The sequence below is a fragment of the Phacochoerus africanus genome, chromosome 10 (assembly GCF_016906955.1).
Source record: "Phacochoerus africanus isolate WHEZ1 chromosome 10, ROS_Pafr_v1, whole genome shotgun sequence".
Lineage (NCBI taxonomy): Eukaryota > Metazoa > Chordata > Mammalia > Artiodactyla > Suidae > Phacochoerus > Phacochoerus africanus.
Window position 1 is genome coordinate 72196629 of NC_062553.1, and position 22201 is coordinate 72218829.

A 22201-nucleotide genomic window follows, 5' to 3' on the forward strand; every position below is an offset into this window, starting at 1 on the left:
ATGGACTGAATTGTGTCCCACCCCAACCTCCAAATTCATGTTGAAGCTTTAACCCCCAATATCTCAGAATGTGACTGTATTTGGAGATAGGGCCTTTAAATTGATGCTTAAATTAAAAACGAGACCCTTAGGGTGACCCACAAAGAGGGATTAGGGATGTGCACAGAGGAGAGGCCACATGAGGACACAGTGACAAGACGGCCACCTGCAAGCTGGGGAGAGACCTTAGGAGAAAACAAACCTGTTGACATCTCGATTTTGAATTTCCAGCCCCCAGAACTGTGAGAAAATTCATCTCTGTTGTTTAAGCCAGGTGTTTTTTATGGTAGCCCAGGCTAACTCATACCACGTCCTAAGGTGTGTTTCTCTGGAGGAACTTCTGTGTCACCTTTTGAAATGTATGCAGTAAGTTAGTTGATAATGCTTAAGTTTATGCGCTAGAATCCTAGTGACTGACAGCTGTGATTATTTAGCTGCACCTGAGAATCATCTGTGGAGCTTTTAAAATTAGCAAGAGGTTCATCCCCCAAAATTCTGATTCGGTTAGTTTAGGGTGCGTCCTGGGCCTCTGGCTTTGTTTTATTTTATTTTATTTTATTTCTTGGCCGCACCCATGGCATGCAAAACTTACTGGGCCAGGGATCAAACCCAAGCCACAGCAATGACAGTGCCTGATCCTTAACTTGTTAGGCCACCTGGGAACTCCCCTGGGCCTCTGGTTTTATAAGCCTCCCAAGTGGTTTGCAGGTGCAGCCGAGAGTGAGAATTACTGACTAGAGGCAAAGACCCCCTTCTCTAAAAGGGGGCCAAGGCTTCTGCAGTTCTTACCTCGGGTTCCATAGCTGCTGGTGCCATCCAGCCATAGGTGGGAGGGGTTTACTGCCTATATAACAGGATCTTTTCCAGCCTTGAGTCAAAATGAGCCTCTGCCCTTGGGCCTCATATTGATAGAAGCCCTTCAAGTCTGCAAGTGGCTATGGCCTGGCCTATGAGACATGTACTATGGTCGGGCTGGGATCCTTTTTTTTTTCCTCCCAGGCTAGGAGTCAAATTGGACCTGCAGCTACCAGCCTACACCACAGCCACAGCCACACCAGATCTGAGACCATCTGTGACCTACACTACAGCTCATGGCAACACCGGATCCTTAACCCCATGAGTGGGGCCAGGGATCGAATCCATGTCCTCATGGATACGAGTCCGGTTTGTTGCCACTGAGCCACAACAGGAACTCCATTTTATCTCTTTCTCCCTGCCATTGCTATGCTGTGTTTAATTTCTTGTCCCGCCTTCCATACCAGTTGAGGGTGGGCCATCTGGGAGGGTGTTCCAGGAAGCTGGATCCTTCCCTCTGCACCCTGGGCACAGAGCCTGGAGTCTGACAGAAGAAACGGCCGTTCAGAGGAGCAGGGCCTACTCCCAGACCCGTGTGTCTTTCCTTTCCAGCAGTGGCCAGTCCAGGGCTTTCCCCGGTGCTGGACCCATCTGTGGATTTGGCTACTCTTTCCTACGTTGCTTACAATTACAATGGTGCTTGCTGACGTTTATGGCTATTTAACCTGGCTGATTATATTCATTTACCTTCTGGCACTTCTCAGAGGCCTCTCATGAGCCTGGTAAAATGAAAACATTGCCCCGTCCTGGTATTTTCTGTGAACTGCCTGCTCTCTTCGTGTGTGGAGAGTGTTAGTGTTTCCAAACCTCTCCCTGCTGTTTGCTGGTGTGTGTCTAATTTTTCTCTCTTCCATCAAGTATGACATCCTGGCCCCATGTCATAACTTCATTCCCCAATAAGTGCTGTCCTGGGACATTTAATTATGTCAGCACAGACCTGCCTGACCTGATGCACCACAGAACGTGACATAAGTGCATTACGAGGCTTCTACTTTCATCACAGAAACAAACAGAACTGGGTCACTTTCAGGACCCCAGAGATCATCCAGAAAATAAAGGATCTTTTTTTTAACCTTTTAGGGCTACACCCTTGGCATATGGAGGTTCCCAGGCTAGGGGTCGAATCGGAGCTACGGCTGCCGGCCTATATCACAGGCGCAAAAACGCAGGATCCGAGCTGCATCTGCGACCTACACCACAGCTCACGGCAACGCGGGATCCTTAACCCACTGAGCAAGGCCAGGGATCAAACCTGCAACCTCGTGGTTCCTAGTCGTATTCGTTTCTGCTGCACCACAACGGGAACTCCAAGATAAAGAATTTTATAAAGGCTTGGGTCTCAAGTTTTGGTTGATTTAAGGTGGTATCACCAAAATCCTAAAAAATGGGGGGAAAGAATAATTTGTTGCCTTGTAGATCTAAAGTGTCAGAAAAGCCCAGTGACACCCAGTGTCTCTGTAAGCTGGGGAGAGTTCTGGCCTCATTCGGTGCACGTGGGTAATTGTAATTACGATTTTAAACTGATCATGGGGAGTTCCCATCGTGGCTCAGTGGTTAACGAATCCGACTAGGAACCATGAGGTTGCAGGTTTGATCCCTGGCCTTGCTCAGTGGGTTAAGGATCCAGTGCTGCTGTGAGTTGTGGTGTAGGTCGCAGACGCGGCTCGGATCCCGCGTTGCTGTGGCTCTGGTGTAGGCCGATGGGTACAGCTCCAATTCGACCCCTCACCTGGGAACCTCCATGTGCCGCGGGTGCAGCCCTAAAAGGCAAAATTAAAAAGAAAGAAAGAAAAGATGAAAGAGTTTTGGAGATGGGTGGTGGTGATAGCAGGACAATAATGTGAATGTACTTAATGCCACCAAGCTATACACTTAAAAATGGTGACGATAGTAAAGTGTGTGTTTTACCAACATTTAAAAAAAATACTGAACAGATAGAAGGTATTATTATAATGATTATGCAGACCGAAATGAGTATTTGATGTGATGTCTTCTGAATTTCTTCTTTGGTCGAGTTAGTAGAAAGATGAGTCGCGGTTACAGAGAATTGCTTTTATTATGCCTGAAAAATAAATCTTAAACATGAAACAGGCTGCTCAGATTAAATGGGCCTTTCGTGGACAGTTTGAAGAAGCTAACCCTCCAGATCCTCCTGTCACCTGCCTCCTGGGCCTTCCCATCTTGGGCTCCCAGGCACTTGACCAAAATGGAGGTCACCTTGCCATCAAAGCTGCTTCTCATCTGCTCTTCCCCATTTCAGTGAATTGTATCACCATCCACCCAGTTGCCCAAGCTTGAAATCTGTGCCTCTTCCTTGAGCCCTCCAGTTGTCTCAGCACCTCCTATATTTAATGCTCATTAGCAGGGCCTCTGTCTGGCCACTCAAAAGACTTGCGCACAGATGTTCATAGCAGAACCCCAGGAACATGCTAAGTGAAAGAAACCAGGCCTAAAAGATTACATCGTATATGAGTCCATGTATTTGAAATATCTAGAAAAGGCAAAGCTGTAGAGATAAACAGCAGATCAGGAGTTGCCTGAAGTTGGGGGCGAGAGCAGGGCCTAGGCATAAGGGGACATTCTGAGGTGATGAAAATGTCCTAAAACTGGATTATGGCTATGGCTGCACAACTCTGTGAATTTACCAAAAATCATTGATTTATACAAAGTTAGCATCTTATTTTAGAAAGTAACTTAGATATTTTATATTGAATCAAATGGATTTATTTTGGAAAGGATGCAAAGAGGCCTGACTATTTATATCAAGAAAGAGATTTTAAAGGTTTTGCAGGAGTTCCCTGGGGTGCAGTGTGTTTAGGATTGGGCTTTGTCATGGCTGTGGTGCTGGTTCAATCCCTGGCCTAGGGGCATGACTGAAAAAACTAACAACAAATTTCACAAAGATTAGCAAGGCTACTCTGCTTCCTAATTTTTCTCCCCATCTACCCTTCTCTTAAATCCTCTCTGGCATTACTCTATTTCAGACTATTTATTTGTTCAACAAATATTATGTGGCACCCACTCTTCTAGGTGCTGGTTACATAGTGAGTAAACTGAACAAAAAGCCCTGCCCTCATGGAGCTTGCTTTCTAGGGTGAAAGGACGACCCTTAGGCTGCATTCCTGTGGTCACATCCTAACTGGTCCACTGGCCTTGCTCCTCTCCCATCCGTGGCCACTGCAGGCAAAGTGATCTTTCTGAAGTGCAAATCTGACCCCATTGGTTTGCTTAAAAACTTGCAACGCCTTCCCATAGCTTTGTATATAAACTTCAAACTCCTGAAATTCCCTTCGTGGCTCAGAGGTTAACAAACCTGACTAGTATCCATGAAGTTGCAGGTTCGATCCCTGGCCTCCCTCAGTAGGTTAAGGATCTGGTGTTGCTATGAGCTGTGGTGTAGGTCACAGACACAGCTCGGATCCTGCTTTGCTCTGGCTGTGGTGTAGGCTGGCAGCTGTAGCTCCAATTTGACCCCTAGCCTCGGAATTTCCACGTGCCGCAGGTGTGGCCCTAAAAAACAAAACAAAAACAAAAAAACTTCCAACTCCTGACCAGGACGTGACCAGACCTTCATGTCCAGTGTCTGCCCAAGCCTTTGTGTCCAGCCCTCTTTGCCACTTCTTTTTTATGCTCTACTCCAGCCATACCGATCTCTTTCCATGCCTAGGTTTTGCTGGGTTCTCTTCCCTCCATTCTCTTTGCCCAGCTAACGCCCATTCATTTCCCGGCCCACAGCTTAGAATCCTTTCCTAATCCCTCAGTTCTGGTTCAGGATGCTTTCCCGTGGTTCTCCAGCTTGACAGACAGATTCCATCACACAGTGCCCATGGCATAGTAGTTGCTCAATAAAACATGCATTTTAGACGAATGAACACCCAGAAAGGAACATCATGGGGAGACAGGTTTAGCTGGTATTGACTTCTCTTATTTATGTGATGCCATGGTCTCCACACTTAAGGGAAAGAGTGTTTTTCAGAGTTCTGATCTAGGACATAGAAGCTGTATGTACTATTTCCATTAATGATGCTGTGAGAAAGTCAAGATGGTTTGTCCCTCTTAAAAAAATAAAACATAGCAAAATTTTCTAGTCTCATTGTATACATGGGACTAATATTAATGAAGTGGTATTTGCACAAAGTTCTGAGCTCATTAAGTAATACATTTTCAGAGAGTTCTCTTGTGCCTCAGTGGGTTAAGGATTTGGTATTGTCACTGCAGCGGCTAAGATCACTGCTGTGGCATGGGTTCAGTCCCTGGCTTGGAAACTTGCACATACCATGGGCATGGCTTAAAAATGAAATATATTTACATATATTTATATTTTTTTCAGAGAAATAAAAAAGAAAAAAATTCTGTTCCTGCTATTGGCATTTAAGATTATTGCTTTAGCAAGCATATGTCTTAAATGTTTTGATCAGATTCTTCTTGCTGTAAATTATTGCTACTTCAAGTTTGGGAAAAAAAAAAGAAAGAAAGAAAGGAAAGAAAAGAAAGAAAATATCCTCGTATCCCCTTCCCAAGCCTGTATTGATAGGAACAGCAAGCTCAAACTGTGTGGGAAGTTTCTTACTTTAAAATTTATTTGCTTCCCGAAGAAAAGCTACTTTTATTTCATTATTTTTTAAAAAGCATACATGGGTTTTAATTTGGTGAGAAAATATCCTTGCCATTAAGAGGATTCTGCCTCATTACCTCTTATAAAAAAGTCCTCCTCCCCAAATTTGCAGAACTAAAGGAAGCATAAATTAAAACAACACTGTTGTTTGTCGCTTTGATCAACAAACACCCATCTCCAAAAGAGAAAAACTGCAAACCAGGCCAGATTCAAAAACAGTCCCTTCCCTAAATTAAATCAGTCAATATAAACAGCTCAGCCTCCCAACTGGATGAGAATGAAAACAACGGGATGGGCCGAGGGAGAGGAAGAAGAATTAGGAAGGCGATTGCATCAGTCCTGATTTTGCCTGTTGGCATGACTGTCCACGGTTGTTAACTTTCCAAATCTCTATGAGACTTTTGATTGGGAATTGAGTAGCAAGGACTTAATGTAGCCTATTCTTTGGACTTCAGACACTTCTTTGCTGTTTGTTACCCAGTATACACATGCAATTTCAAAAACATCATATTGGTCAGTGGTTCAAAGAGAACCACAGAAAGAGGAAGATCCACAATTGCCCTCTCTGCTTCTGCAGATACTGAGGTATTTCTCTTTTTCCCCCTTTTGTCCACATAAAGAGAAAGAATATTTATGTATAACACGAGATGACTCACTAAGGGAATAAGGGTTGGGGGGGGCAAAAGAAGAGTAATGCATTTTCATCTTTGGAATAGAATTGGTTATTTTTCTTTTTTGTTCTTTCATTTTTTTTAAGTTTTCAAAAAAATTTAATTGTGGTTTAAAAAAAAAAAAAAACCCAAATAACACGAACTTTACCATCTTAGCCATTATAAAGCGCCAAGTAGATGCACATGGTTGTGCGACAGATCTCGGAATGTCATTTTGCAAAACTGAAACTCTCTGCCCATGAAACGACACCTCCCCTTTTTCCCCCCTTTACTGTCGTTTTACAAATTGCAATTAATCAGACGAAGTCTTTGGATGTCCTCATTACCTCATCTGTCAGGAAGTCAAATTTGAAGTGTTTCTCATGTCATGGAAAAGCTATCTGTTTTCCGTGCACAGTGATCTCCTGTTTGCATTTCTCTCGATTACTCATCTTTTCCTCTCTCCTACACATTCTAAGATAGGTGAAGGAGGAAACAGATCCTGCCCTTGAACCCTTGGTAGACTGGCCTCCCTGACTCCCCCCTTATGCAGGGATCAGGGGTGAGTTGTCCTCTAACCACATAGAACCATCCTTCTTACCGGGAGCACAGGTACATTTACAGAAGCCATTTCCTCCCTCCAACCTCCCCAGCCTCCTCGTCACCCCCCCGACCCCCAACTCTTAGCCACTGTGACTTTCTGGTCTCTGGTCTCACGCTTCACACCAGCTGCCAGGATCCCCACTTGGGTTGGCTCCAGTTTTCCGAAACCTGGCAGTTAGTTAATAAGAAAACTAGGATGTAAATCACGGGCTTAGACAGTTTCCTGTGGGGGAGCTTTTAAGTTCCCATCAGATCTTTTCATTCCAGCTCATGAAGAGGAGACCAGTGCTCTCTTTAGACACAAATAGGAGTACAGACCAGAGATAAACAAGGCGGGGTGCGGGCAGGGAGCAGGAGGGAAGCTTGCAGTCAAGATTCTTAGCACAGCCTTTCATGCTTTTGCCTAAAACTCATCCATTTAATGGAGAGTGGGGATCTCAGGATTTTTTTTTTTTTTTAATAGTAGAATTCTTAATCTGGCAGTTCCCATACTGATAGGGGACCAGTTCTCACTCGATAATTATGAAATGTCCACTGGTATTTCTTTGTTTGGTCTTTTTTATGGCCGCAGCCACGGCCTATGAAAGTTCCCAGGCTAGGGGTCAAACCGGAGCCGTGTCTGCGACCCACACCACAGCTCATGGCAACGCCAGATCCTTAACCCCCTGCTCAGGGTTAGGGATTGAACCCGCATCCTCATGGACGCTAGTCAGCTTTGTTAACCACTGAGCCACGACGGGAACTCCCCCTCTGCTGGTATTTCTAAAAACAGGTTTTAAAGCACTCTTTGTTTTGTGAACTCAGTATAACTCCAGCACTCCGATGGAACGTGTTTTGGGGATTTGTTCTCTGCCAGGCACTGCAATAGACATGAGTAAGAAAGATGCCGTCTCTACCTCCTAGTGTCTTACCGTCTGTCTGGTTGTCAGAACCTGGAGTGCATTCCACTAGAGAAGGCTGCAGGCTGATACAGGCCAAGGAACAAAGTCAGGGCCCCTGAAGTTCTGTAAGGAACAGGATAAGGTAAATGAAGCATTCAGCAGAGCCTGAGACACAGTGTTTGTTAAATGAAAATCATTCATAGCAGGAATAATAGCATCACCCAGACAGACACAAGCCCCAGAAATACATATCATAAGGAAATACAGGGCACATGAAGCATGAACATAATAAAACAAATCGTGCTTCAACGCAGTATAGAAGCACTAAGAATTTAGTTCATAAATTCCCCGGGTTGGGTAGGGGAAGGCTACAGTGAATGGGGAAAGGTCTTATAAGAATAGGACCGACATTAGGAGTTCCCATCATGGCTCAGTGGTTAACGAATCCGACTAGGAACCAAGAGGTTGCAGGTTCGATACCTGGCCTCACTCAGTGGGTTAGGGATCCGGCGTTGCCGTGAGCTGTGGTGTAGGTCACAGATGCAGCTCAGATCTGGCGTTGCTGTGGCTGTGGTGTAGGCCAGTGGCTACAGCTCCAATTAGACTCCTAGCCTGGGAACCTCCGTATGCCACAGGATCGGCCCTAGAAAAGACAAAAAAAAAAAAAAAAAAGGAAAGAAAAGAATAGGACTGACATAAACAAAGGGGGACAAAAACCACCTGGACTCATTAAAATGAGATGCTGGGCATGGGTGTAATGGCCTGCAAACATTAATTCACCACGTACTGTCATGTGTTGTGCACCTTGGACGTCAGAGACGAAGGAAGCATCATCTCCGCTCTTAAACATCTAGTCTGGGAAGGGAGAGTTTTGTCTTAATGGCATCAGGTGGTCTCTTCCAGGTGAAATGTGATACGGGCTATAGACGATGGCTGAGTGATGTGCTTTGGAACATTCCGAGGAGGAGAACTTGCTTTTGGTGAAGGATCAGAGAACTTTCCTTGAGGAAGGAATACATCTTGCAGGTCCTTGGAAGTTGGCTAGAATACCCTTAGCAGAGATCAGGGTCGAGGAAGGAATCTCCACCCAAAGGAAGATGCTGGTAAGGCACCAAGGAGGGAAACCCAGGCCTGCTCGCCAAACGCTAGTTACTGGGCTCGTTAGAGGCAACTAGGAAAACTCTGTCCCTTACAGCCACGTCGATATGAATGGAATCAGGCCAAGTGAAGTGCCCTTCACTGGGAAAAGGCACAATTTTGGAGGGAAAGATGTAGTCACTTTCTATTTAAGGAAAAAGAGCATTCTGGAGAGATCTGGGGCTTTGCACCCCCTTCATTAGACGTATAGACAAAAAAGGGTTTTTAAGAGGCTGTTTTTTGGAGTTCCCTTCATGGCTCAGTGGTTAATGAATCCGACTAGAAACCATGAGGTTGCAGGTTCGATCCCTGGCCCTGCTCAGTGGGTTAAGGATCCGGCGTTGCCATGAGCTGTGGTGTAGGTCACAGACACAGCTCAGATCCCACATTGCTGTGGCTGTGGTGTAGGCCAGTGGCTCCAGCTCCGATTTGTCCCCTAGCTTGGGAACCTCCATATACCGAGAAAGTGGCCCAAGAAATGGCCAAAAAATAAATAAATAAATAAAAGAGGCTGTTTTTTTTTCCTGGGTGCTCGGAATGACAATGAAGTCTGCTGACAGAGAATAGATATACCCACTTTCCTTCACCTTCTGGGAGCCAGCAAAACCTCGCCCCTGATGAAAGTGGTGTAACCTGAGTGTCCTCTTGGTCATGCAGGATAGTGTGAGAGCGAGGCCTGGGCTGTGGAGTCTGGTTCTTCATTCTGCCCCTTCTACGGTTGGCTTTGGCAAGTTCTGTAAAATCTGAGCTTCCTTTTCTCTTCTATGAAATGAGACTAGAAATAGCTACCTCGGGGCATTACTGTCATTGGAAATAAGGTATGTAAATCCTCAGGCATCTGCTACACTAACACTGAGCACAAAATAAATGTTACGATTCCTGTTACTATTACTGATAGGCTATGCTCGGTTCTTTGAGTCTCCCACGGAGAAATGGCAGCCAACAGCCTACGAGAGTCTGCCTGGGACTCTGCACCTAATTGCCTTTGGCCAATATAAGCACACTTTGGACACCTCCCAAAGGTGCTGATTACAAGAACTTTAAAAATAAATTGTCTCTCCCATCTTATCTTCTGGTTCCTAGGCGAGAGCCCTAAAGTATGTGGAATAACACTGACATCTGGCTTGGGCTGGGACTCTTTCCTGAACACCTCCTGGGAGAAAGTTGTGCTCAGAAGCAAATAAGCTGGAAAGGCAAGGAAAATTTTCCCCTTGCTGGAATCTGCATGTGAAAGTAGAAAACAAAACTGTGTCATGTGAGGCAAATGAAAAAGATCCTAGAAAATGAATTATTATTGGTGCTTGGTGGCTGGAATCTTTTTTTTATTTTTTTAAAGCACATTGTTTGTGAGTTTTTAAAAAAATAAGGAGAGACTAATAGGCTTCTTTAAGCCAATAGAGTGAGACTGCCAAAAAAGTAAACAGCAGCTACCTTTAATTTTTTTTTTTTTTTTTGGTCTTTTCTAGGGCCACACCCATGACATATGGAGGTTCCCAGGCTAGGGGTCTAATAGGAGCTGTAGCTGCTGGCCTACGCCATAGCCACAGCAATGCCAGATCCAAGCCGTGTCTGCGACCTCTACAACAGCTCACAGCAATGCCAGATCCTTAACCCACTGAGCAAGGCTGGGGATCAAACCTGCAACCTCATGGTTCTTAGATTCATTAACCACTGAGCCACGATGGGAACTCCTTTAATTTTTGTTTTTATTTCAAGAGCCAGAGATGTTAATACTTCAAGACCAGTGAAACTGACAACTAGCTAGTGGAATATTGGATTTTCAAAATTAAGTTTACAAATGAAGATAAGGTGATTTTTTTTTTTAAACCTAAAGCACTAAAGAGGATGCAACTCCTTTTGAAAAACATGTAGACGGTAAATACCACGTTGTCTAAACCTCAGTGGCAGTAAATTATCAAAGCAAGTCCTCTACATTTCAGAAATCCCAGTTGTTTTTATTTGAGCAACTTTCTTGTTATTATCTCTTGAAGATACACTTCTGTACCATTTGGGTTGTTTGTAAAGCATTATATGCCATATTGATGTCATTTACATACTTATGTGTATTCAAGACTTCATATAACTCAATCTTAGGATGAAAACCCAGTTGGGAGAATAGATGTCAGTGCCATGAATAAGATTAATAAGACGTCCTTTTTGGAAGGTCTAAAATTCTGATATAATGGAAAGACCAGAAGTACCAAATCAATGAGCTATTTTATTTTATTTTGCCTCTTCTAGAGCTGTACCTGCGGCATATGGAGGTTCCCAGGCTAGGGTCAAATCAGAGCTGTAGCCACCGGCCTACACCACAGCCACAGCAACGCCAGAGCCAAGCTTTGTCTGCGACCTACACCACAGCTCGTGGCAATGCATGGATCCTTGACCATCTGAGTGAGGCCAGGGATTGAACCCGAAACCTCATGGTTCCTAGTTGGAATTGTTTCCACTGAGCCACGACAGGAACTCCTGAATGAGCAATTTTGAAAAATCGTTTTGATTTTGTCGATGCTTTGGGTCATTGTGAACAAATCGTTGATGGTGTCTTTGATGAATTCTCTTGGTCAGGGAAGCAGTTCTTTATAAGTAATAAGAGGTTTGCAAGAAGTGGAATAACATGATACTTGTAGACTTTAAGACAGACTTCTGTAGGAGTTCCTGCTATGGTGCAGTGGGTTAAGTGTCTGGTGTGGTCTTTGGGCAGCGCAGGTTTGATCCCTGGCCCGGTGCAATGGGTTAAGGATCTGGCATTGCTGCAGCTCTGGTGTAGGTTGCAGCTGCGCTCAGATTCAACCCCTAGCCCAGGAATTTCCATATGCCAAGGGTCTGGCAAAAAAAAAAAAAAAAAAAAAAAAGGCAGATTTCTGTAAACCATTTGTTCAGTTTGTATGCCAGTTTATAACAGTATCACCCATCTGCATTTCCAATTCTGCTTTCTCCTTATGTATTACATAGGATTAGATTCAGATACCTCCATTTGGCTTTAAACCCTCCACCTACAGCCCTCCAGGAGTGCAGCTCTTTTCATCGCAAGTCAGCTCTGCCTAATTTTTCTCCCTTTTGATCTCCCATCTCCCGCCCAGTCTCAGTGGCTCTTTTCCCTCACCCGGCACCAGGCGGGTTCTCAGACAAGGAAGCAGTTCTTATTAAAAATACAAGCTGCAAACCAGTGACAGAAATCGCACTGAATTCCATCCCTAAATTGGTTATGTTTCCCTTCCTTACCTCCCCCCGCCCCGCCTCCAGTCCTTATTTATCTCCATCTATATTTTCAGAAACTTACGAATATTTTTCTGGAAAGGAAGAAAAAAAAAAAAAAACAGGGTTTACAGCTTGCATCAAAACATTTTGGATGATGTCCCAGAAAATTACGGTCCTCTGTTCTTAGGCTTCTTGGCCACCGTCAGCTCAGACATGCACTTGCCTTGACGGCAATTCACATTCATGCTTCTGCGCAGGCGCAGGTTAGATTGTTGCTGGCTGGCTTAGCCCTGAACGCCCTTGTCCAGCCGCCCCACTTCCCTGGCGACAAGGACATTCCAGTATTTGAATGTACTCCAGGTGAACCCACGCTCTGAAGGACCTGTCACTTCTGGGGTTTTACCTTTCAGGATTCTGGGCGGTCAGCACTCATTGTCACCTAGGTCACATGTCTTTTCCAGGAGTCATATGCCCTTCACATACCAAGCACACAGTCACCTTCTTCTGGAAGGTGGTTGCTGCTGATGGGAGGTTGGCAGCTATAGTTCACATCAACCCTGCTCAGAGCTTCAGGGTTGAAAAGGAAAAACCCTTTCTCCAACACAAACAGGTACAGTCACTTTTAAGCTGATGAGATTTCATTGTTTGAACTGTGCTTGACCTGGACTCTTTACAAGTGAATTTAGAAAGTGGATTTTTCTGGGAGTTCTTGTCTTGGCTCAGTGGTAACAAACCCGTCTAGCATCCATGAGGTTGTGGGTTCGATCCCTGGCCTTGCTCAGTGGGTTAAGGGTCTGACATTGCTGGGAGCTGTGGTATAGGTCACAGACTGAGCTTGGATATGGCATTGCTGTGGCTGTGGTGTAGTCTGGCAGCTATAGCTCCAATTAGACCCCCTAGCCTGGGAATTTCTGTAGGCTGCAGGTGTGGCCCTAAAAAAGAGAAAGAAAGAAAGAGAGAGAGAGAGAGAGAAAGAAAGAAAGAAAGATTGACTATAGTTTCTCTTTTGAGTCCTCATTCAGCAGGGAGACAGAAACTCAGTTCAGAGTCTCCTCCAGCTCCTGGGGTTTCAGCTGAGTTGTGAGGGGCTTAGTCAGAGTCCACGTGTGTGTGTGTGTGTGTGTGTGTGTGTGTGTGTGTGTGTGTTGCAGGAAAATCGGGTAAAGTTGCACCTTTGGCTTCCACGTCACCATCTCCCCGTGCTGGTGTCTGACACGTCTGGTCACCACACAAACTGGGATGGTGGTATCTGCAGGCTCCCCAGATCCATCAGGCATCTGTGCCCTCTGGGCTTTACCAGAAACACTGCCTCTCCTGGACCACGCTGGGCTGGGCACTGGTGAATGTGTGAGCCACTCTACTACCAAGGTGTGCCATGCAGACGTTTCTTTGACTCCTGCTCTGTGCTGAGTTCCCAGCCACTCTGGGGCTAAGCCAGTTCTCCAAACTCTTGCTTGGAGGCAGGACCCATAGACTTGCTGCTCTCAGATCCCCAAGCCTATCTGGAGCTTTGGTCTTATGTTGTATAGGACTCAGAGGTTGTTCCAGCTTCTGTCTCCCCTTCCCTTCTGACTCTCCTTGCCCTGTTTGGTCAGTCCTGGAACGCTGTAATGTCTGTTGAAGAAATCCTGGCTCTAATAGAGTATTCGCTCAAATCTTAAGCCTGGATTCTTTCGTTATAAAAATGCTGCTGAGTCATCCCTGCCTTGATCAATGAGTGACACCACCTGGGAGGAAAGACGGGACTCTGAGGAAATTCAATGGGGCGAATAAGAACCATTAATATCTCACTATTAGCCCTGCCCTCCAGATACACACCCTTGTGATTCGTTCATATAGATCTTCGCAAAAACCTATGGGAGGTCTAATTATTCTTATTTTAAACTGAGGCTTGGTGAGATCAGTAGAGGCACACCCCCAGCCAGCTCTTGAATCCAATCCTTGCTCTTGCCCAATAGCCGAAACTATTCTTATCACACGGTACTGAAATCAATTTTTTCTTTTTTGTCTTTTGTCATTTTAGGGCCTCACCCATGGCACATGGAAGTTCCCAGGCTAGGGGTCCAATCAGGGCTGTAGCCACTGGGCTACACCACAGCCACAGCAATGTGGGATCCGAGCAGTGTCTGCAACCCACACCACAGCTCATGGCAATGCTGGATCCTTAACCCACTGAGTGAGGCCAGGGATCAAACCCTCATCCTCATGGAGGCTAGTTGGTTCGTTAACCACTGAGCCACGACTGAAACTCCGAAATAATTTCTTTAGATATGTTTTCCACTGAACTGAGCTCCTTGAAGTCAGAGCTCAAGCCTCATCCATCCTGATATCTTCAGTGCTCTGCACTTAGCAGGTGCTCAGTAGGTGGTATTTGAATTGAAATGGGTCAAGGAAAAAGAAGGAAATACAGAAGGAAGAGGAGGGACAGGCGAGTGGGAAAGTTCCTGTACCTAAGCTCTTCTGAAACTTTCTGAATGATATTCTGCCAACTAAAATATAAGTGCAATTGAAAGTTTAATGGTATCACCTAAATCATGTCCAGAACTAGACTCTCCCTGCATTATAGTCGGATTATTGTAGGTATAGAAATTAATTCCTGGTTCCAGAAAAGGGTGTAATGGCATCAGTGACACAGCAATAATAAGTGGAGACTGCGTGCATATGTGAGCAGTGACCAGAACTGCTGACAGTTATCAGCCAGTGAAGTCCTGGTTGATTTTTATTTAATTTCTTGACATGGCCATCCAAGATGCTGGTGGGATAGAAATCTGGTCACTTCTAGAATTGCATACCTTTCTATTCAGTTTTTCTCTGACAGCTCTTATTATTTCACATTAGATAAACTCCTCTGATAACAAATATCATATTTGTTAGACGATTCATCTAGGTGGAGGGTAAAGGTTTGAGGCTGTGACATGCCCAAGTTGCAGTCAAAGGTGGGTTTGCTAAAGTTTTTTTCTTCTTCATAGTTGTCCGTTTCTTTATTTTTTTCATTTTATTATTTGATCTTGTAACAAATCCTACAACACAATGAAAGTAAAATGAAAAAGTTAGTATTTCCCCTTCCCACCTCTCCCAGGTAACTTTGGTTAACAACCTCGTGAACGTGCTCCCTTGTGTCTCACACATGTGTTCAAGCACATCTTCATGTTTGGGAAGTTGGTTTAAAAAAAATTTTTTTTTTAATCAGAGTTGATTGGGAGTGGATTTAGTTTTTGGCCACGCCCATGGCGTGTGGAATTTCCTGGGCCAAGAATCAAACCCAAGCTACAGCTGCAACCAGAGCTGCTGCAGTGACCATGCTGGATCCTTAACCTGCTGCGCCAAAAGCAAACCCCAGATGTTTCCATTTATTTCTCTCCTGCCCTCCCCTTGTTTCGCTTTCTAGTAGCTACCGTCTCTCGTTCTTTCACCCTTTTCTCTTCCCAACTCTTTTTTCTCTCTTTCTTCCGCTTCTCTATTTTTTTCTTTTGTCTTTTTAGGGTCGCACCCATGGCATGTGGAAGTTCCCAGGCTCAGAGCCGAATTGGAGCTACAGCTGCCAGCCTACACCACAGCCACAGCCACAGCCACGCCAGATCCAAGCCATGTCTGCGACCTACACTACAGCTCACAGATCCTGAACCTACTGAGCAAGACCAGGGATTGAACCCTCATCATAATGGATACTAGTTGAGTTCGTTATTGCTGAGCCACAATGGGAACGCCTCTCTGTCTCTATTTTTCATTTTCCACCTTCTCTTCTGTCTTTCCACATTAGCCTTGGAGCACCCAGGCTCTCAGGAAATTGGATTCAGCTGAAGCTTCATGTTCAAACTGTGTTTCCTGGGTTGCCTCGCTGTCTTACAAAGCCTCAGCCTAAGAACGCACAGAGGAAAGGAGGGAGCAGAAAGTCATATTCCGTTAATCAAAAATAACTTACATGGTCGAAAGATTTCAGAACACAAGGTGCTTTTTAAATTAGTCAAATCTTTATTGCATACGTTTAATTCAAAGGGTCAATCATGCTTCTGGTTTTCTAAAAAATGCCCAGACGCTATAGAAGTGTTTGAAAGCAGAAGGTAAATTTGTGTTTTTCCCCACAGGTCCTCACCCTGCAGTCCCACACCCCAGGAATAGCTCTGCCTTTCCTTCCAGAAGTTTTTCTGGCCTTTCATAAAACATGTACTAAATATTGTGTTTAATATGTATGTACACAGACAATGGGAAGCTTTTGTACTTAATGTTCTGGCCCTTGCTCCATGTCACTACATGTAGGTCCATCTCTTTCCTATTAAATGCTGCACAATTAATTTTAGTGTTTTTTTTTGTTTGTTTGTTTTGTTTTGTCTTGTCTTTTTGCCTTTTCTAGGGCCACTCATGGGCCATTCCCATGGCATATAGAGGTTCCCAGGCTAGGGGTCCAATCGGAGCTGTAGCCACCGGCCTACACCAGAGCCACAGCAACACATGATCCAAGCCACGTCTGCAACCTACACCACAGCTCACGGCAATGCTGGATCTTTTAACCCACTGAGCAAGGCCAGGGATCGAACCTGCAACCTCACGGTTCCTAGTCGGATTCGTTAACCACCGTGCCACGACGGGAACTCCAATTTAAGCATTTTCTATATGAACATTTAGGTTGTTTCCAATCTTCAGGATGCATTTCTAGTCTTTCAAGCAAGACTTTCCAAAGAGAAGGCTGTCAGTCCTTGTCTCCTGAATGACTTGAGGCTGCTGACCTGAGTGATGGTTCTTAGTGACCTCTCCCCTCTATAGCATTGAAAATGACCTTTGTCTCCTGCATGTCAGGAGGACAAAAACTTGCTATACCTTCACCATCGAAGGCTGTTCCTTCAAGTCTGACTCTGCTAGGTCTGTTGTTGTTCTGTCCTTCCTTTTTGCTTCTGTTTAGACCTACACAGGTTTCATGCAGGGTCCCAAATCTGACCCACAAAGCCATGCGTGCTGCCATTGAGTGCTGTACCAACATGCATTTGTAGTGACACACACGGCAAGTGAACTTCTGCCTACCTAGTCCTCCCCTCTCTTTTCCTTGGGTTCTAACCTCTGCAAGATTCTAAGTAGCTTTCTGGATAATAACGAGGTTGCATAGAGGCCCTTTACTTGGGGCCCTGGTCCTGAGGCTACAAAGAACAGCAGAAAACAAAGGTGCCCTGGTCAATGTGAATCAGCCGCTAGAGGCAGCAGATGCCTTCAGTAGGGAGAGAGAGTGAAGGAGGTGTCGCTCAGAGGACTTGGGGGCTTGCTGAGTATTTATGGGAAGAGCCTGTGGTAGAGGGGTAACTAGTGCTGAAAAGCTCAAGAAATGATAGAGTTTTCCCCTTTCATGTTCCAATCACCACTTTATGAAATCAATTCCTCCCCAGGTTTGGAGCTGTCTTTGGTGTGTTTCCTTACTTTCAATTTCCATTTTAATATTTTATTTGGTAGGGTGGCTGTTTATTTATTTTTCACATTTCGCTGTGAGTCGTTCAAAAAATCAAAATATTTATTGAAGGGAATATGACATTAGAAGTTATAAACTAGAGTTCCAGCTGTGGCTCAGTGGTTAACGAACCCGACTAGCATCCATGACTTGGGTTTGATCCCTGGCCTCACTCAGTGGGTTAAAGATCCGGTGTTGCCGTGAGCTGCGATATAGGTTGTAGATGTGGCTTGGATCCCCAGCTGCTGTGGCTGTAGTGTAGGCCAGCAGCTGCAGCTCCAATTCAGCCCCTAGCCTGGGAGCGTCCATATGCCATGGGTGTGGCCCTAAAAGACCAAAAAAAAAAAAAAAAGTTATATACCCAAATACCCTTTTGAGAAGGAAGCACGTCATATGTTCTTTCCTAATATTTTCTCTCTGAAGCAAACAATTTGTTTCCAGTATATTCTTTCTTGGTTGTGCTTATACTGACCATTAAACAGTCCATAGAATTTTTCAATATTTAATGGATATTGACATTGTTTTTCTAAGGTGTCCACATCCAAAATAAGAGGACAGATGAACCAGGGAACCAGGGAATTTATTGCATAGCTATGGCAAAGGCAGTCTATTTAGCAAAGACTCATGTTTCAAGTAGTTATATTTTTCACATAACAGCTAAATTTATGTTTCTTTGGAAAAATAGAAAGGTGCAAAACTGAATTGGTAAGAAGTAATGTTGATTATTTCTAGGTGAAGTTTAGTTTCATATTCTAAAGTATAAAAGTAATGGTAGACTATTTATAAGTGAAATTTAACCAAGTACAACATATAAAACTTACTATCATAATACAGAAAAGAAGTTAATTTGTTAAAGAAAATTCAGGAGTTCCTGTCATGGCTCAGTGGTTAACGAATCTGACTAGGAACCATGAGGTTGCAGGTTCGATCCCTGGCCTTGCTCAGTGGATTAAGGATCTGGCGTTGCCGTGAGCTGTGGTGTAGGTCGCAGACGTGGCTCGGATCCCGCGTTGCTGTGGCTCTGGCATAGGCCGGCGGCTACAGCTCCGATTGGACCCCTAGCCTGGGAACCTCCATATGCCATGGGTGCAATCCTAGAAAAGACAAAAAGACACACACACACAAATTCAGAACCTGAATGATGTATATGATTTCTATATGCAGTTTCTTTAAAGATATAATTAATTAAATGTATTAGAACGATTAAAATTAAATAATCAAAGAATCATTGCTGAGGCAGAAATTTAGAGATATATGGAAATAATCTGAAATCTCTTAAGCTTTTTGTTTGAAAAAGATTATTTTGTTCTCAGGTTTCTCCTTAGTAACAAGACCTGACAATTGTAGTAGAAAAAACACGTCTAAATGTATATATAGTATAAACCAGACGATTCTGAATTATGCTAGATCCTCAGGCTAATACGATTTAAATTTTTAGGTTGTCATATTTAACTCACACTGAAATTTGGGTCTGTAGGTTGAACTATTTAAGCGAGATGGGAGGAAAATGATTGGACCCATAAGCGCATACAGAGCTTGTGCCGGCTGCCTCAGCGCCACTAGCTCCTGTCACCACCCCTGCTTTGGACTCATGACCCCCCCACCCCCACCCCCACCTGGCTGCACCTTCCACACCCTGGCTGATGTTTCTCTGTGTAGGTGGGCGCTGTGGTTCCCCAGGCTGTCAGAGACCCAATCTGGCCCCTGGTCTTTTCCTCCCACTACCAACTCCAGAATCAGAGAAGGCCGTTTGGGGGGGTGCCAGGGGGGCAGGCTCTTTCCAAGTGGTACAAGAATTATTTCTCAATAAAGGTGTTTTACAAAACAATCATGACTTAGAAAAAGCATTCAAAGAGCAGTTTGCTGCATGTGTACTTTCCTATTTGTTACCTCCTCATAAATGATTTTTTCTTTTTTTTTAAGCTTTATTTCTTGAAAGATAGCTGTTTTCATGTGAAAAAATAAAATGCTTTGTTTTCTAGTGGGATGCACCATTTCTAAGAGTAGTCCTGGTACAGGAACGAAAGGGCAGCATGACTTGACAAAAAACATCTTGGCATTTATCCATATGTCCACTTGACACATGTGGCTGTTTCACAGTCATTTATCATGTATGCTTTGTGAGGAAGGGATGGACCATTTTGCAGAAGAACTGAGGCACCAGGTGAGGGAACTTGTCCCTAGCTCATGCAGAGAGAATTTTGAATGACTCTGTATTGCAGTGGAGAATTTCTCATTTCCAGTTCACCTTTGATCCCATGAGACAGTTTGTTTTCCTTTCATCTACAAGCCTCTAAATTACAGATACAAGTAAAAAGTATTTTTCCAGAGTCGGTGATACAGTGGAAGCTCAGGGAGCTCCAATCATAGTGATGGATTTCACTGGTATAATACAGGTTTTGTGAGAGGTAAAATTTGGATCCCAAGTATTTTTTTTTTTAACTTTTAAAATTGAATTATAGTTGTGTTAGTTTCTGATGGACAACACAGTGATTCAGTTACACATATGTGTGTGTGTGCATGTATAAACATTATGCACATGTATACATATATATTCTTTTTCAGTTTTTTCCCTTATAGGTTATTACAAGATACTAAATATAGTTCCCTGTGCTATATAGTGTAGCACCTTATTGTTTATCTGTTTTATTTATAGTAATTTGTATCTGCTAACTTCAAACTCCTAATTGATTCCTTCCCTACCCCCTTTCCTCTTTGGTAATCATAAATTTGTTTTCAGTATCCAAAGTGTATTTTTAATCACCAATTCAAAGTGATGTTTCACACAGGAATAGAGGGATCTGGTCCACCCTTAGGAGATTTCACCTGACCCTGAGCACTTAGAAAACAAGATAAAGCAGCAGCAGGAGAGGAGGTCTCATCTCTTCTGCCTACAGAGCTCCTGGCTGTGTCCTTAGCTAATTCTTATTTCATCAGCATTGTGGCAGAGGCAATGTCCTTTCTAAGCTATAAGGACATGACCATTTCTTTCAGTTCTGAGCATCCACTACTTCCCCTAAAACTAGATTCCCACAGGACATTAGTGCACAAGACAGGCAACATCGGCCTCCTTGCTTCCAACAGCTAGCAACAACGTGTGTGGGTACTTCACTGACCGTGTGTGTGTGTGTGTGTGTGTGTGTGTGTGTGTGTGTGTGTGTGTGTGTGTATTACCATAGTAATAACAAAATGCAATTTTAAGGGGGGTAATACCTTGGGGAAATGGGGGAGCCTGCCCATGAAGATATCAGTAAAGAGGTTTATTTAGTTTTTGCTGTAGCCCCTGATACTTCTGCATTCTGCCAGAATATTACATAGAGCACAGCCACATAAAGGCAAATAGTGTTAATGCTATGGGAACTGAGACTTCTAATTCCTACCTCTTTAGGCATTCTTTTTTCTGTGTTTCTATGGGTATTTACTGCCTTAAATACAGAACCTGAAATTTTAACAGAAATTCTGCTTGAGTGAGAAAAAATAAAGCCAATTTCAAACCTTACTGTTATTTTCATCTCTGGAGATGACATGTGAAAGCAATTAAGAAAGGTATTCTCTAGGGAAAAAAAATCTTACCTCAGTTGAAAGAGGCTGGAAGAGCTTTTGAAGAACGATGAAATGGAAAATAGCACCATACCTTCTTTAAGCAAATTAAGTGGGCACCTCTATCATATCATAATGCAAGACTGATGCAAATATGTGCATTGCCTGAGATGCCAAAGTTTGCAACGCTGAATCCAAAATCTCCTGAAAGATCACGCTCATAACCACTGAAATAACCACCTGTCCCTCATCTAGAGATGATGCTCGTGGAAACAAAAGAACTTGGAAGGGAGGTTTCAACAGCATTAGAGATCAGCAATAACCTGAATCTCTCTGGTTGATTTATACTGAAAAAGGACACCTGGAGAAAAAGGATGGTTATTTTCCTTGTAACGTGAGCTTTTTTTTTTTTTTTAAGCTGTGAACTTTTTACCTTGCTTCATTCATGCTTCATTTGATCAATTACAAACTGTATAGCCCCTAAAAAGCCAGCGCGGGCTTCTTGAAGTTGATATTGTGCTTTGCGATTCATCTTCATTTCAAAACGGGCGGGGAGGTGGAGTTAAGACACCTATCGGACTGTGAACCGGTAAAGCAGAGGCTGGGAGTGTGTGCGTCGGTCCCCTTAACACCACGAGGACCCGAGGACCTTAACTGCGGAGGGACGAGCGGAGCCCGGCTCTCGCAGCCCAGAATCCGCTTTCAAACCTTAGGGAGCCAGCGCTGCCATTGAAATGCAAATCCGGTCCTGAGCAGCCGGGCCAATCCGGGAGGCTTCCTGTGGGATTACCTGGTGGCGAGCGCCGAGCCCGCGCGGACCCTCCGGCGCGGCCCCCGCGGCCGGGGAGGCGTGGTGGTCGGGCGCCCCCGCACCCTCCGAGCCCGGAGCCCGGCTTCACCCGCCGCAGCCGCGCACCCCGGGCCCGCCGCGCCGCAGCCTCTGTAGCCCCGGCGCAGGGCGCGGCCGAGCGGCCCATTGTTGAGCGCGGCCGAGCTCCGCCGGCGATGCCCCTCGCCGCCTCCTCCGAGCCGTGGTGAGGTTTGAACTTGGCGTCGGCCGGGATCCCTACGCGGCCCCGCGAGCGCGATGGTGAGTGCGGGGCTGGGGTCCTCTTTCCCTGGCCCGTGGCCGGGGCGGCGGGGTGCATTGCCGCCTTTGGGGAGGGAGGGCGGGTGACCTGCCGTCTGCTTTCTAAAGGGTGTCTATGTGGGTCCCTGCGGCGACTCTGGATCCGTGAGGATGGGCCCC

General features: G+C 44.7%; 1 protein-coding gene across 6 annotated transcripts in view; it reads left to right on the forward strand.

Annotated features, from left to right (window-relative positions):
• SHROOM3 (shroom family member 3) overlaps positions 1-22201 on the forward strand; it is a 347616-nt gene that overhangs the window by 236202 nt on the left and 89213 nt on the right. The window contains exon 1 of one of the 6 annotated variants that reach the window (XM_047799669.1): positions 21899-22042. The exons of the other annotated variants lie outside the window; for them this stretch is intronic. The gene's annotated coding sequence lies outside the window, so the exon portion shown is untranslated. Of the gene's footprint in view, positions 1-21898; positions 22043-22201 lie in introns of those variants that run through there. 6 annotated transcript variants of the gene reach the window in all.